General features: G+C 32.9%; 2 long non-coding RNA genes across 4 annotated transcripts in view; one reads left to right on the top strand and one right to left on the bottom strand.

The window, feature by feature from the left end:
- Positions 1-12,192, bottom strand: part of LOC110262168 (uncharacterized) — a 403,069-nt gene that overhangs the window by 241,099 nt on the left and 149,778 nt on the right. The window contains exons 1-3 of one of the 2 annotated variants that reach the window (XR_002346823.2): positions 6,881-6,955; positions 2,541-2,649; positions 1,000-1,115 (exon numbers count right to left, since the gene is read on the bottom strand). This is a non-coding gene — a long non-coding RNA (uncharacterized LOC110262168). Of the gene's footprint in view, positions 1-999; positions 1,116-2,540; positions 2,650-6,880; positions 6,956-12,192 lie in introns of those variants that run through there. The other variant, XR_014813133.1, reaches the window with a different exon arrangement.
- The window catches only part of LOC146400985 (uncharacterized), a 96,204-nt gene that overhangs the window by 16,089 nt on the left and 67,923 nt on the right, over positions 1-12,192 (top strand). The window lies entirely within an intron of this gene.

The following is a 12,192-nucleotide window of genomic DNA, read 5'->3' as shown; positions in this document are numbered from 1 at the left end:
CAAACAAAGAAATTCTCTGTCTAGTTGTTTGAGCTCTTATACTGTAAGCAAGTATCCTTTTGTGGTCTGTTTAGAGCCATGTTTTTCACATAATTTGAGGGTTTTGTTGATGATTTCACTGTTTAAAATGGCCCCCAAGTGTACTGCTGAAGTACTGTCTAGTGTTTCTAACCTCAGGAAGACTGTGACATGTCTTACGGAGGAAATGTGCAAGATAAACACCATTCAGGCAGGAGTTATAGTGCTGCTGGCTGTGAGTTCAGCATTAAAGAATCAATGACATATTTTAAATAAAGAGTCTTCAAACAGAGATACACACAAAACAAGGTGATGCATTGATCAGTTGATGGACATTGTGTGAACAGAGGCTGCAGTAACCTAACCCTGTGTATCTTCTAGGAGCAATGTTCGGTCCTCATTAATTTCAGGGTTTGGAGTGATTTTATAACGCTCAGTTACCGCAAGTAAGAAGAACCCACCATATCTATTTTCAGATTACTTCCATCATATCCAAATACAGTCTAACTTTTCTAATATAAGGGGTTACAGTTATGTTGATGTACACTAAAGTGGAATAGGGGCTAATTCAAAAAGGCAATCTCATGACACAGGTGTCTGTATCATGGGCAATTCTGCATTTTTCTTGGATTATCATGTATTTGGCAGAAGCCAATGATTTATTTTTGTAAATTATTATATTACCACATTTTTTCTTCAAATGATTTTATAAGAACACAAAGTTTTAAAGTTTACTGTGAACCCATTGGCCAAAAAAATGACCTTTTAAGCAACATTATTTCCTCAACTATGTATTTTTGCAAAATGACTTTTCTAGGAGCCCTAATATAAATACTGAAAACCACACCAAGACAGAAAATGTTTTGAAGCACAGATAAAAAGGAAAGTGCTGAGGGAATTACAGTCTAAAGCATTTACAAAAGTCATGTTCCTAACATCCACTTAGGTCAGAGAGGAAAATAAAATCTGTTATGACCTTACCATTTGAAGGAGTGAGCACCACTTTTCTCCCACTTTCAATGAAACTTCAATTTCTCTTTGATCCCAGCCAAAACAGTCCTTTCAGAATTATGTGACAAATTTTTGTTGTTTTTGAACTGCTGAAACAGAAGCTACATTTCAGATTCTCAGCCTTTGCATTAGCAAACATAAAATTACTGTAGCAGAATATAATTTTTGAAAATTGTTTAGTATGTTAGTAAATTAATAATTTGGCTTTAGTCCAAGTAAAAAATCAGCAATTTTAGATACATGTGAAATTATATCAAACTCTGTAAGATTCTAGACTGTTTCTTAAAGCAATACAAATGTTCCCTGCTGCCCAAAACTGAGGTCAGGCTTACCTCCCTAAAAACCTTAAAATATTCCACATAATATTTATTGCTACTGTAACAGGAGTTATATTTTACTAATGGTAGATTTTAAACTAGGAGTCATATTTTATTAGTGGTCGATTTTAAACCAGTCTGCAAATGCACTTTTACTTAAACTCAGCTGGGAATCTCAAAAGATGTAATCAATATAACTGCACTATAATTGAATTGAAAAAATGAAAGAAATAAACTGAATAACAAATTTGATCAGAAAGAGTTGTTTTGAGGGAAAAACTTTTTTAGAGTACAATGGAAAATAGAGCTTCTAGAAGGTCTTGGTTATTTTTTAATTACATTAACAATCTGGAAGCCCTATGTCTAAATGCAGAGAATGCCCTCGGCTTCCCTAGGAAAAGATTATATTGATTTCTGCATCAGGCCCTGAACAGATGGATGAGGGTCATAGTACATTATGCCAGAAATCAATGCCATTTGACTCCATCACTTTCCAAGCAATAAATATTCTCTTGTAACTGATGCTGTTACTTTAGTGTCTTTTATACTTATTCTAAACACAATGCCAATCTATTAAATACTCTATATTCTATTCCCAAAATAAAATAATGAAAGAGATTTTTTAAAATAAAGAAAGATAGAGCTTCTAGCATCAATATAGAAATAATTAAAAAAAAAAAAACCTGTCTTTCTCTGTTCCTATCAGGAATTCCAGCTCAAGAGTGCTGTAGTAAAAATGCCTAAGAAAACCTCTGGACAATGACATTGGGAAGTGTTCCAGACAAAATTGTATCAAATGTGCAATCCATCTGGTGCTTGCCTAAAAGCAAACTTCAGAGAGAATCAGAATATGGTCTAGCTGCTTTCTCAAGTGGTACCCCAAGGACCTTCTGCATCCTCCGCTCTTGCATCCATGCTTCAGTGAATCTTTTATTCAGGCATGATTTCTGTTACCGGAAATCAGAGATCTTTAATTTATAGTATTTTAAGTAATGACCCCATATAAGACTGGTAGATTTTATCCTCTATTCTTGTAAGACTTAATAAATGTCTTCCTTATTAATAACCATACTTAGGAAAGATGAGTTCTCTTAGCAAAGGCAATTACTCCAGTCATTTTTGTTTTAGTTTTTGAAAACTTTAATTTCATTGTGTGCCTCTTTTGAGATGATGAGGTTCATGACTAATAATTACCTGTGACTTTCTAGTTCCATGCTCTTGTTCCTTCATCTTTGAAATAATGGAAGGGCAGGATGCTGGAGTCCTGGCATACATTTTTCTCCTTTTAATACTTCTTGAATTCCTGAAAATTAATCATATGCTGAAAACCAAATGAGTACAGAAAATACTCTGAATGACATTTAGGTAGAAACGCACTGGAAGAATTACTGCCAGACTACATTTTATATATTTTACTCTGTACTAATATGAATCTAACATCTATGTACTTAGGGAGCTTAGATCTAAAAATCTGCTAAAATAACCACAAAGCTCAAAATCAGAACAAATAAACACATGATATAGGCTTCTGCTTATCACTAATTTGCAAATATAAAATTTGTCTAAGGTATATAAACTACATTTACTTATTATGCAAAATGTGCTTTGGCTAATAATAAAACCGCTAACTGATATGCATAGGGCATGTGTGCAGCAGGTACTTTCTAAGCTCTTTACATAAATACTGTCATTTATTCTTAGAAAGTTATTTTAAAGCTAGTATTATAAATACCTTCATTCTATAGATATTACAATAGGGACCCAAAGGGGTCACTCACATAATTTGTCCAAATCACAATAACTGTATGTGGTTAGAAATGGGATTCAGGTGTTCCCATCGTAGCTCAGTGGAAATGAATCTGACTAGTATCCATGAGGATACATGTTCGATTCCTGGTCTTACTCAGGGCATTGCCATGAACTCTGGTATAGTTCACAGACACGGCTCAGATCTGGCATTGTTCTGGCTGTGGTGTAGGCCAGCAGCTACAGCTCCAATTTGACCCCTAGCCTGGGAACCTCCATATGCCGCAGGAGCGGTCCTAAAAAGACCAAAAAAAAAAAAAAAAAAAAAAAAGAAAGAAAGAAAGAATTGGATCTATTATGGACATAGGTGCTTTCAAAAGTGAACAATTAAGCAGACTTAAAACAATCTAGTCTTAAAATTCCAATCTCAAAAACGATCCAAAGTTAGGTAAATTAATTAAATTACAGATCATCTTTTTTAATTCCCACCAGACACTAGAATTCATTGAATAAAACATTTGAATCCTTTGAGTTCAATACATCCCAATGTTGTTTATTTCTACAAAGTTTACCCTATTCAGAATATCTTCACCTATTTTTCCAAACTTTTACATAAGATTGCCATCTCTGTTTGATACTGCTTGATCTTCAGTTTTCTATCTGAGATGTGTTCTACAGACAGAGCACTTCATCGTCTCCGCTGCAGCTCTTGAAATCACTGCTACCTGGGCTGAAAGATGGCACTTAGATGCCCAAGAAGAAAATGTCAAGCTACTCCTTCATTGTCAAAATTGTCAGAAGTTGTTGAAGTTGAATCTAAGAGCTTGTTAAAACATCCCTTTCACACTCCTGGTCTCAAGACCACACTCTGGGCATGCTGTACTGTCCTCTCCCTTCTAGTGTCCTCAGCAAGAGCTTGGGGGGCCTCAACAGTACAAAGGCTGAATGTGGCCTATGACAGTGCAAGGAGGTACCTGGACAAAAGGCTATGCTGTTTCTCTACAAAGGAAGGAGACAGCTGAAATAGCAATAAATAATCCTATCAATCCTTCTGGATGATAGCACCTAAAGGGACTTCATCTGATATGCCATTTAGAAAAAATGGTAAAAATAAATACTTGCATTAATATGTCTCGCTTCATAAGCACAGTGCCATTGTGTGTTGAGTTACATTTTCTGCCCTGTTTTGTGTGGGTGGGGACATTCCCTTTCTGTTACCCTTTATTATTATACAGTAATAAAATAGACTCCATTTGTGAATAAACAGTGACTATGGCATATTTGATATAAACACAGTGATGCTCTAATTTACTGCCCAATAGAGAAAAAAAAAATTACTTAGGAAGCAATAATAACAGTAGTATTAGTAGGGGTTGTTGTTTTAAAACTTGGTCTATAAATCAAAGTATGAACCGAAACATTTCCTAAAAAGGATTTCCATTTAGTTTTTGCCAGGTTTTTGTTGTTTTAATTTAGGAAAATATGGGTAATCAGAAAAGTTAGGGAGAGACTGTTATGTACTATCCTGACAGAGCTTCTGGCCTCAGCATACTGGTGTGCACCAAAACGAGTCTTTGCAGCATTACTAAATGAAATGAGTTGAACTCTTGACATTGAATGGGTAAAATGTACTCTTTCAATTGATTTAAAATAGGACATTAAAAAATGTGTTTCTTCAGAATTCCTTAAGGACATTCTTTGGTTTCTCCTTTTTTTCCCTGATTTGTTATTATTTCCCAACATATTTTCCATTTGGCATTTATTCCTTCAAAGTCCAAATTTTTTTAAAATTATGTAATTATAAATAATTTTTCAACTTGAAATCTACACTATTACTTGTGAAATTAATTGTGTAGGATATTATTATTAGCCAAGCACTTGTTTCCTTTCTATAAAAATTCTGGATAATTAAGAGGAAAAAATGGAATATAGGTTGGTTTACAAAGTTTATTATTTTAATAGTGTTTAAGAAGTTATATAACTTGTGTTTATCTGTTTAGTGTCTACTTTTATAACATCTCAGTGTTTAAATAGGAACTAATCTTTGTGAAAATATCATTGTGTTAGAATACTACTCAGTCATAAAAAGAACAAAATAATGCCATTTGTAGCAACATCAATGGAACTCAAGATTCTCATACTAAGAGAAATGATACTAAGATATTATTTACATGTGTAATCTAAAACTTGACACAAATGAACTTATCTAAGACATAGAAGCAGATTTACACACATAGCAAAGAGACCCGTGGTTACCAAGGATGGGGAGTAAGGGAGGGAAAGATTAGGAGTTTGGCAAGAGCAGATGCTAACTATTATCTATAGGACAAATAAACCACAAAATCCTACTGTATAGCACAGGGAACTATATTCAATACCCTGTGATAAACCATAATAGAAAATAATATGAAAAAATAAACATGTATAACTGAATCACTTTGCCCTTGTACAGCAGAAATTAACACAATATTGTAAATCAATTATACTTAAATAAAATAAATTTTAAAAATATATCATTGTGTCATGCATATTTTGATTATTATGGTCATCCTCAACCCTACCTCACTGTTACTCACTCTCAAAATGCTTTTTAGCAAGCTTAGGACTTGAATCTGGTTTCCTAAACAACTCATCACCTAACATGAAGATTACCATTTTATTCTCAGATCTTCCCTTTCTTATAAATCACTTCAAGTCCTGGATTTGTTGCTCTCTGACATTTTCCACATTGCTTCTAGAATGCATGTTAATATGGTCATAAAGAACAAATAAACATATTTTTAAATTATGCTGTATCTCTCCTATAGTAACAAGCTGTGCCTCAGGGAGTTGAAACTCAATAAATGTTCTTTAAATAACAAAAACATACTTTGTGCCTGTAACATGCCAGTTAAGATTTTTCTGAATCAATCACTCCCCTCCAAGAAATCAGAAACTCATCAATGCAAGTGACGTATCCAAATGATAAATAGGACAGTTCTGAAGAGAAAAACAACATAGTAATTATCAGAAAATCTGCCTTGAAGCTGAATAGCCCCTTCTTATTGTTAACCAGATCTATATGATCACAGCAAAATCGGTTTGGGCCTAAAGGTTTTGATCTCCCTGCAGCCTAGAAATCCATTTAGCAGGGCACACACATGCCTCCCGGGTGCCTTGATGCAGCAAAAACACTGAATCGGTTATTTCAATTCTGTCTGACACAGTCACAGTCATAGTGCTGTGGACTAAGGTTGTTTCTTCTGCTTTCTTTCTGAACAAATGTCATTCCTTTAACAGAAAAGAAGCAGATTCTACATTTATTTTTCTACATTCTCTTCAACTATTAGCAGTACTATGGGATAAAAAGAAGGAATGCTGTTAAACTGAATCCAAATTGAGTTAATATTTAACTTTCATTGTAATTTAGAGATTTTTTTGTTTTCTCCAAAAATGTCCTCAAAATCAAAAACACATTAATTGGGGGGAAGGGCAGTAAAAAGGGTAGGGGAATGGGAGGCACAAACTACTGGGCATAAGACAGACCCAAGGATGTGCTGTACAACACAGGGAATATAGCTAATATTTTGAAATAACTGTAAATGGAAAGTAACCTTTAAAATTATATAAAAATAAATTTTAAAAAACACACTATATTTTTGTTTTAACTCAGTTTTATTTCTTATAGTAGCTGTGATAAGGAATAGGATTATATTTTTCCAAGTTAGGAAAAGATAGAATACATATACCAAATGTAAAAAAGGATGTTGAAAAAATAAGCAATTTAAATAATAATTAAAATCACATACCAGGAGTTCAGATTTGGGTTTGGGTATATAAACCATGGCAGGCCATTACTTCATTGTAAAAAAACTAAAAAGAAAATACATATTAAAACAAACAGAATTTTTTAAGGCATGTAAGAGTTTTGCATGCAAAAGAGTCTAAACTAACTGATGCTCAGAAAATTAGTTGAAATTGGCAGCTGCTTACCTCCATGGGATATTTTCTTAGTATAGCTGGGAAACTGTGCCTGTCACAGGTAGAGGAACTCTTGAGGGGTAAGAGGAACCAACCAGGGACTTTAATGGCTACCTAGTCTGATGGGGTAAATAGGTATGTGGAAAACATCCAAACTCCAAACTTATTCTCCCTACCTGTGATTTTCTGACATAGGTTTTAGCTGAGTACATGCCAGTGTGAGATGGAAAAGCAGACAGATGTTAGCCTCTCAGTGCTTAGATCCCAAAGCCCTGCATGTCAGAATACATACAGGACAAGAATTGCCATCATGGTTTTGGAAATTAGGAAAGAAAACAAATCTTGACATCGAATTATTAGAAACCAGTAGTCAAACCAAATTAAGTAAAGTGACTAAGCCTCAATTCAAATAAATTCGTCTTTGAAGTGATCTGGCCTTTATCATAGCTATCTGATAGAGAAATGCTTGCCCTTTTTGGAGAAAAATGATATCATCCATAGGCTTTATGGTTTGTTTATACACAATGTCCAATATACATAAAACATTTAAAGCTATGCAAAGACAATATCAGGAAAAGAAGGGTCAAAAATGCAAATCACAGAAGATCAAACATAAGGATTAAAAATGTGTAGTTAACAATTATTAAAGTGAAAAGATGGAGAATTTAAACAGAAATAAAATTTTAGATATCTTAGAACATTTGTAATAATGTAGAAATTCACTCTAAGACATTTATAGTGTAAATTTATAATATACATTTATATTATAATAATGTAAATTAAAACTGTCAGGTAAGCTTAACAGTATACTGGATATGGCAAAAGAAAAGATCAGAAATGATGTAGCAGTAGAAATTATACACAATGGCACATGGAGAAAAAATGATAGTAAAACCAGAATAGATTATAAGAGACATGTGGAAAATAAATATTATATGACTTAGTATGTTGTGAAATTGGGCCATCATGAAAAGATGATCATAAAAAGAGAAAGAAACAGAAAAAAAAAGAGAAAATAATTGTTAAAATGTTGCCAATACATATTCAAAAAGCTCAGTAAAACCCAACCTAACTAATAAATTTAAATCAGCAAAATTAAATATTTTATTGATCAAGAAAAATCATTAAGAAAGTAAAAAGGAAAGAAAATATTGGCTATACATATATATCTGACCAAGATTTAAATCCAGAACAGAAAAAAAGAATTCTGATAAATAAATCAAAGACAACTCAATTCAAAACAAGGTCAAAATCTTGAACAAATATGAAAAAAAGATAATATCACTATATTCAATAAGTATCAATTATGTACACATAAATAGATACTAAGCATAATTATCACAAATATGCAAATTAAAATTCTTTCTATGTGGCTCAGCAAGTTAAGGATGCTGCATTGTCACTGCAGCAGCTCCAGTCACTGTGACATGGGTTCAATCCCTGACCCAGGAACTTCTGCATGCTGCAGGTGCAGCTCCCAACTAAAAAATTGCAATGAAATAATATTACTTAACTAGAATGATAAAATAAAAAAATGACAATAGCAAGTGTTGATAAGGATGGAGAGCAAATGAATGTCTCCACTCTAGCAGAAGTGTAAAATGATAGAGCCATTTAGAAATACACAATTTCTACCAAAGTTGAACATGCCTGTAAACTTAACCTGTCATTTCCACCACTAGGTATATACTTAACAGAAATTACTGCATTTGTCCACAAAAGTAGTTGTATAAGAAAATTAATGTTGGTCCTATTACAATAGCCAAGAATCAACACAAAAGCCCATCAAAAGAGAATAAGGAAGTCTTTTATATATAAAAAGACAGAGAAATATTAACACCAATAAAGTGAATGAACTATTAGTACACATAACATGGATGGATTTCAAAAATACCTTGAGTGAAAGAAGCCAAACAAAAATGAATACATATTGTATAATATCATGTATATGAAATACAAAATAGACTGAAATAATTAATGGTGCTGTGATTTGAGAAGTGGTTAATTCTGGAAAAGAAAGGAGGATTGTGGGTTATTAAAAGGGAAAGTGCGCAAGGGAATTTTCTGAGGTTATGGATATTTTATGTACCTTCTCTGAGTGGTAGTTATATGGTTATATGCATATGTTATAGTTGATAGAACATTTTATTAAAATTTATGCACCTACATTTAAAATAGGGTAATAAAATACACCCAAAATAAAGTATACCCCAATTAAAAACATAGTTAATGTAGAGTTAGTTCTCTTGTGGCACAGTGGGTTAAGGATCTGTCATTGACAGTACAGTGGCTCAGGTTGCTTCTGTGGCACAGGTTCAATTCCTGGCCCAGGAAATTGAGTCCCTGGTCATGCTGTGGGCATGGCCAAAAAGGAAGGGAAAAAAAAAATGTTAATGCTTGAGAATCAGAAACTTGGGAAAAGGAGAACAATTGAAATTAATGTTTGAATATTTATTTCTAAGGAAATTAAAAGTGAAGATAGGGATATTTATTGTAGTTTAAATCTGTTGATAATGAAGACTATGCATTATGCTCAGGAAAATCTACACATTTTATTCTCTGTTGTGATTAATTCAGAGCTTCTTTGTTGTTTTCAGTTAGAAGAACAATTTAAGTTAAAGGAAGTTACTCCAATTTAAAATTTTAAAGTTTTTATCATATGAGCAAACATAAAATTTTAAGCTATGTAAAAATAATAAATTACTGAAAGTAGAATGGGAGATTCTTGAAGACAAGATACCATATAAAAATATCAGAATTTTAGTTGCTATTACTTCACTATATAGTATAATCAGCCACTTATAACAAATATGTATATTAGCAGAGGTCCATTTACATTATCATAACAAAATGACCTACCCCACTATGACCACAGGATTTCTAGAAAGCCATGCATTAGGAAAATGTACATTAGTCATAAGTAGTAGGTATTAATTAATCAATCAAATTGTAAAAATTTTAGAAATCATCTAAGTGAATATGGCTAGGCTAAAACTTGACTGTAGAGTTAATGAAATTATTTCCCAAACCTGAGCAATCAGAAATAAGATGACAGAGGGGTATGTTTCATAGACTTAGAAATATAAGATCAAAAACTTAGAATGTTTTTATCTTTGCAAACTATGAAACTGTCTAGACTTCATAATTCCTTGTGTTATTTTCCTTAGTTATCATCACTTTCTCTAAGATATAAAATTTCTAAACAATAATGAATCTTAATATATTAATTTTAAAGTATTAATACAAATTGCTGAAGAACTTTTTAAGTTATAAGAAGTACTTCAGGAGTTCCTGTTGTGGTGCAGGGGAAACAAATCCGACTAGGAACCACAAGGTTGAGGGTTCAATCCCTGGCCTCACTCAGTGGGTTAAGGATCCAGTGTTGCTGTGAGCTGTGGTGTAGGTCACAGAGACAGCTCGGATCTGATGTTGCTGTAACTGTGGCATGGGCCGGCAGCTGTAGCTCCGATTGGACCCCTAGCCTGGGAACCTCCATATGCCACAGGTGCAGCCCTAAAAAGCAAAAATAAATAAATAAATAGTACTTCAAAAAGTTTAACTTTTATAATTGTTCACTTCAAAGTAAATTTTTCCCCTTTTTGTTTTGACTTCTTAAAAATTGAATATATGGTACTCATTTCAAAACCCCTGTTTTCAACCCTGAGAAAGGAATGTAATTAATTTTAAACCTAATTTTCAGAAAAAAAAAAAGAAAGGAAGACAGTGAGTAGAAGAAGAAAGTAATTCCTTCAAAGGCTTAAACTACAAAATCATACACTAAAGATAATTTGCTTCTGGCATACTCAAACTCATGAACATTAAATTCATGATAGCAAAACATCATGAAAGAAATTTAGAAAATTATGAAAACAATACTATAAAATAATCCAGAAGAAAATATTTTACATATCTAGTGAAATACATTTCATTGAGACCTTCAAATAAAAGGATCATATACAAAAGAAAGGTCTTCAAATTGAGATCTCTATATACCCACAAATATTTCCTAGAACAGATGATATAAAGGAACTCAGACTACACATTCCAAACAACTGTGACATCTCGAATAACCTATGAGAGGCAAGTGATCTGTTAGTAAGGATCAGGAGACAGAAATTTTTTCTAATTTATTTTCTCATTAGGCACTTCATTCATGGTCAATGGCATCTGGGTGTATGTAGATAACTCAGCACTGTTATTAGACCTGAACAGCATATTTAGTGCTTGGTATAAAATGGTACATAAATCCATACATAGCTACCAATTTCTAAGCAAATCATATTTTGATATATCAAAACTACAGTGATTACAAGTACAGGACCAGTGCAAATTTACAAATTGAGATTGCATTTTCTCCTAGCTTTTGAGAAAACAAAACCATAATTTCACTTTAAGTGTAAACAGTTTAATGGAGATGTTTCCTTTCCACTAGGAAAATTTTTTCCAATAAATAAAAATAAATGTTCTTTCTGAGTTTTATTAAAACTATACATAGCTGTAGAATTATTTTCACAAAGTAGATAATGCTTACTGGAGTGCTTCGGCTTCTCAGTTATCAACTCATAAAAAAATCTAAAATACTAGCTTGGGCAGTCAAAGCCAGGCACAGTTAGGAGCCTGTTATCAGCCAGCAGCTTTTTTCTGCATCACCTATCACATTCTAACATGATTGTCGACATTTATTTTGTCTCTCTTCTTAGGATGTGATAGTCTAAAAATCACGGTTTCTCATTTGCATTCTTCACTGGTATTCCTAGCTCCTCAAAGAGTATCTGCCTTACAAATATTTGTTGAAAGAATATTTAAGGACTGTCTGAGAAAATTTTGGAGACTTTTGTTTTTATAAAAGCTAGCATCATGACAGAGTTCTATGTGATCTGAAGAATCTTTCTGGATTTGCTACCTTCTAAGTCAATGTTTATAACATAGTTAAATTATTAATAATTTTCAAGTTGTTCCTTCTATTATGGATGCTTACTTTGTAAGCATTTGTTTTGTATTCCCTAGAAGTTTTAAAGAGAAAATAACAAAAGTCACGGAAACAGTGTTTATTGAAGTATCTGTCACATAATGACCAACGTCCCTCCCTACTCTGGATCTTCCATATGTGTTGGGAAGCTGAATATCAGTATATAATAAA

Source organism: Sus scrofa, chromosome 8 (assembly GCF_054392235.1).
Source record: "Sus scrofa isolate SSC_HxYL_T2T_F1_AM1 chromosome 8, Sscrofa_HxYL_maternal_Yorkshire_Landrace_v2.0, whole genome shotgun sequence".
Taxonomy (NCBI): domain Eukaryota; kingdom Metazoa; phylum Chordata; class Mammalia; order Artiodactyla; family Suidae; genus Sus; species Sus scrofa.
This window is presented reverse-complemented; position numbering and strand designations above follow the sequence as displayed.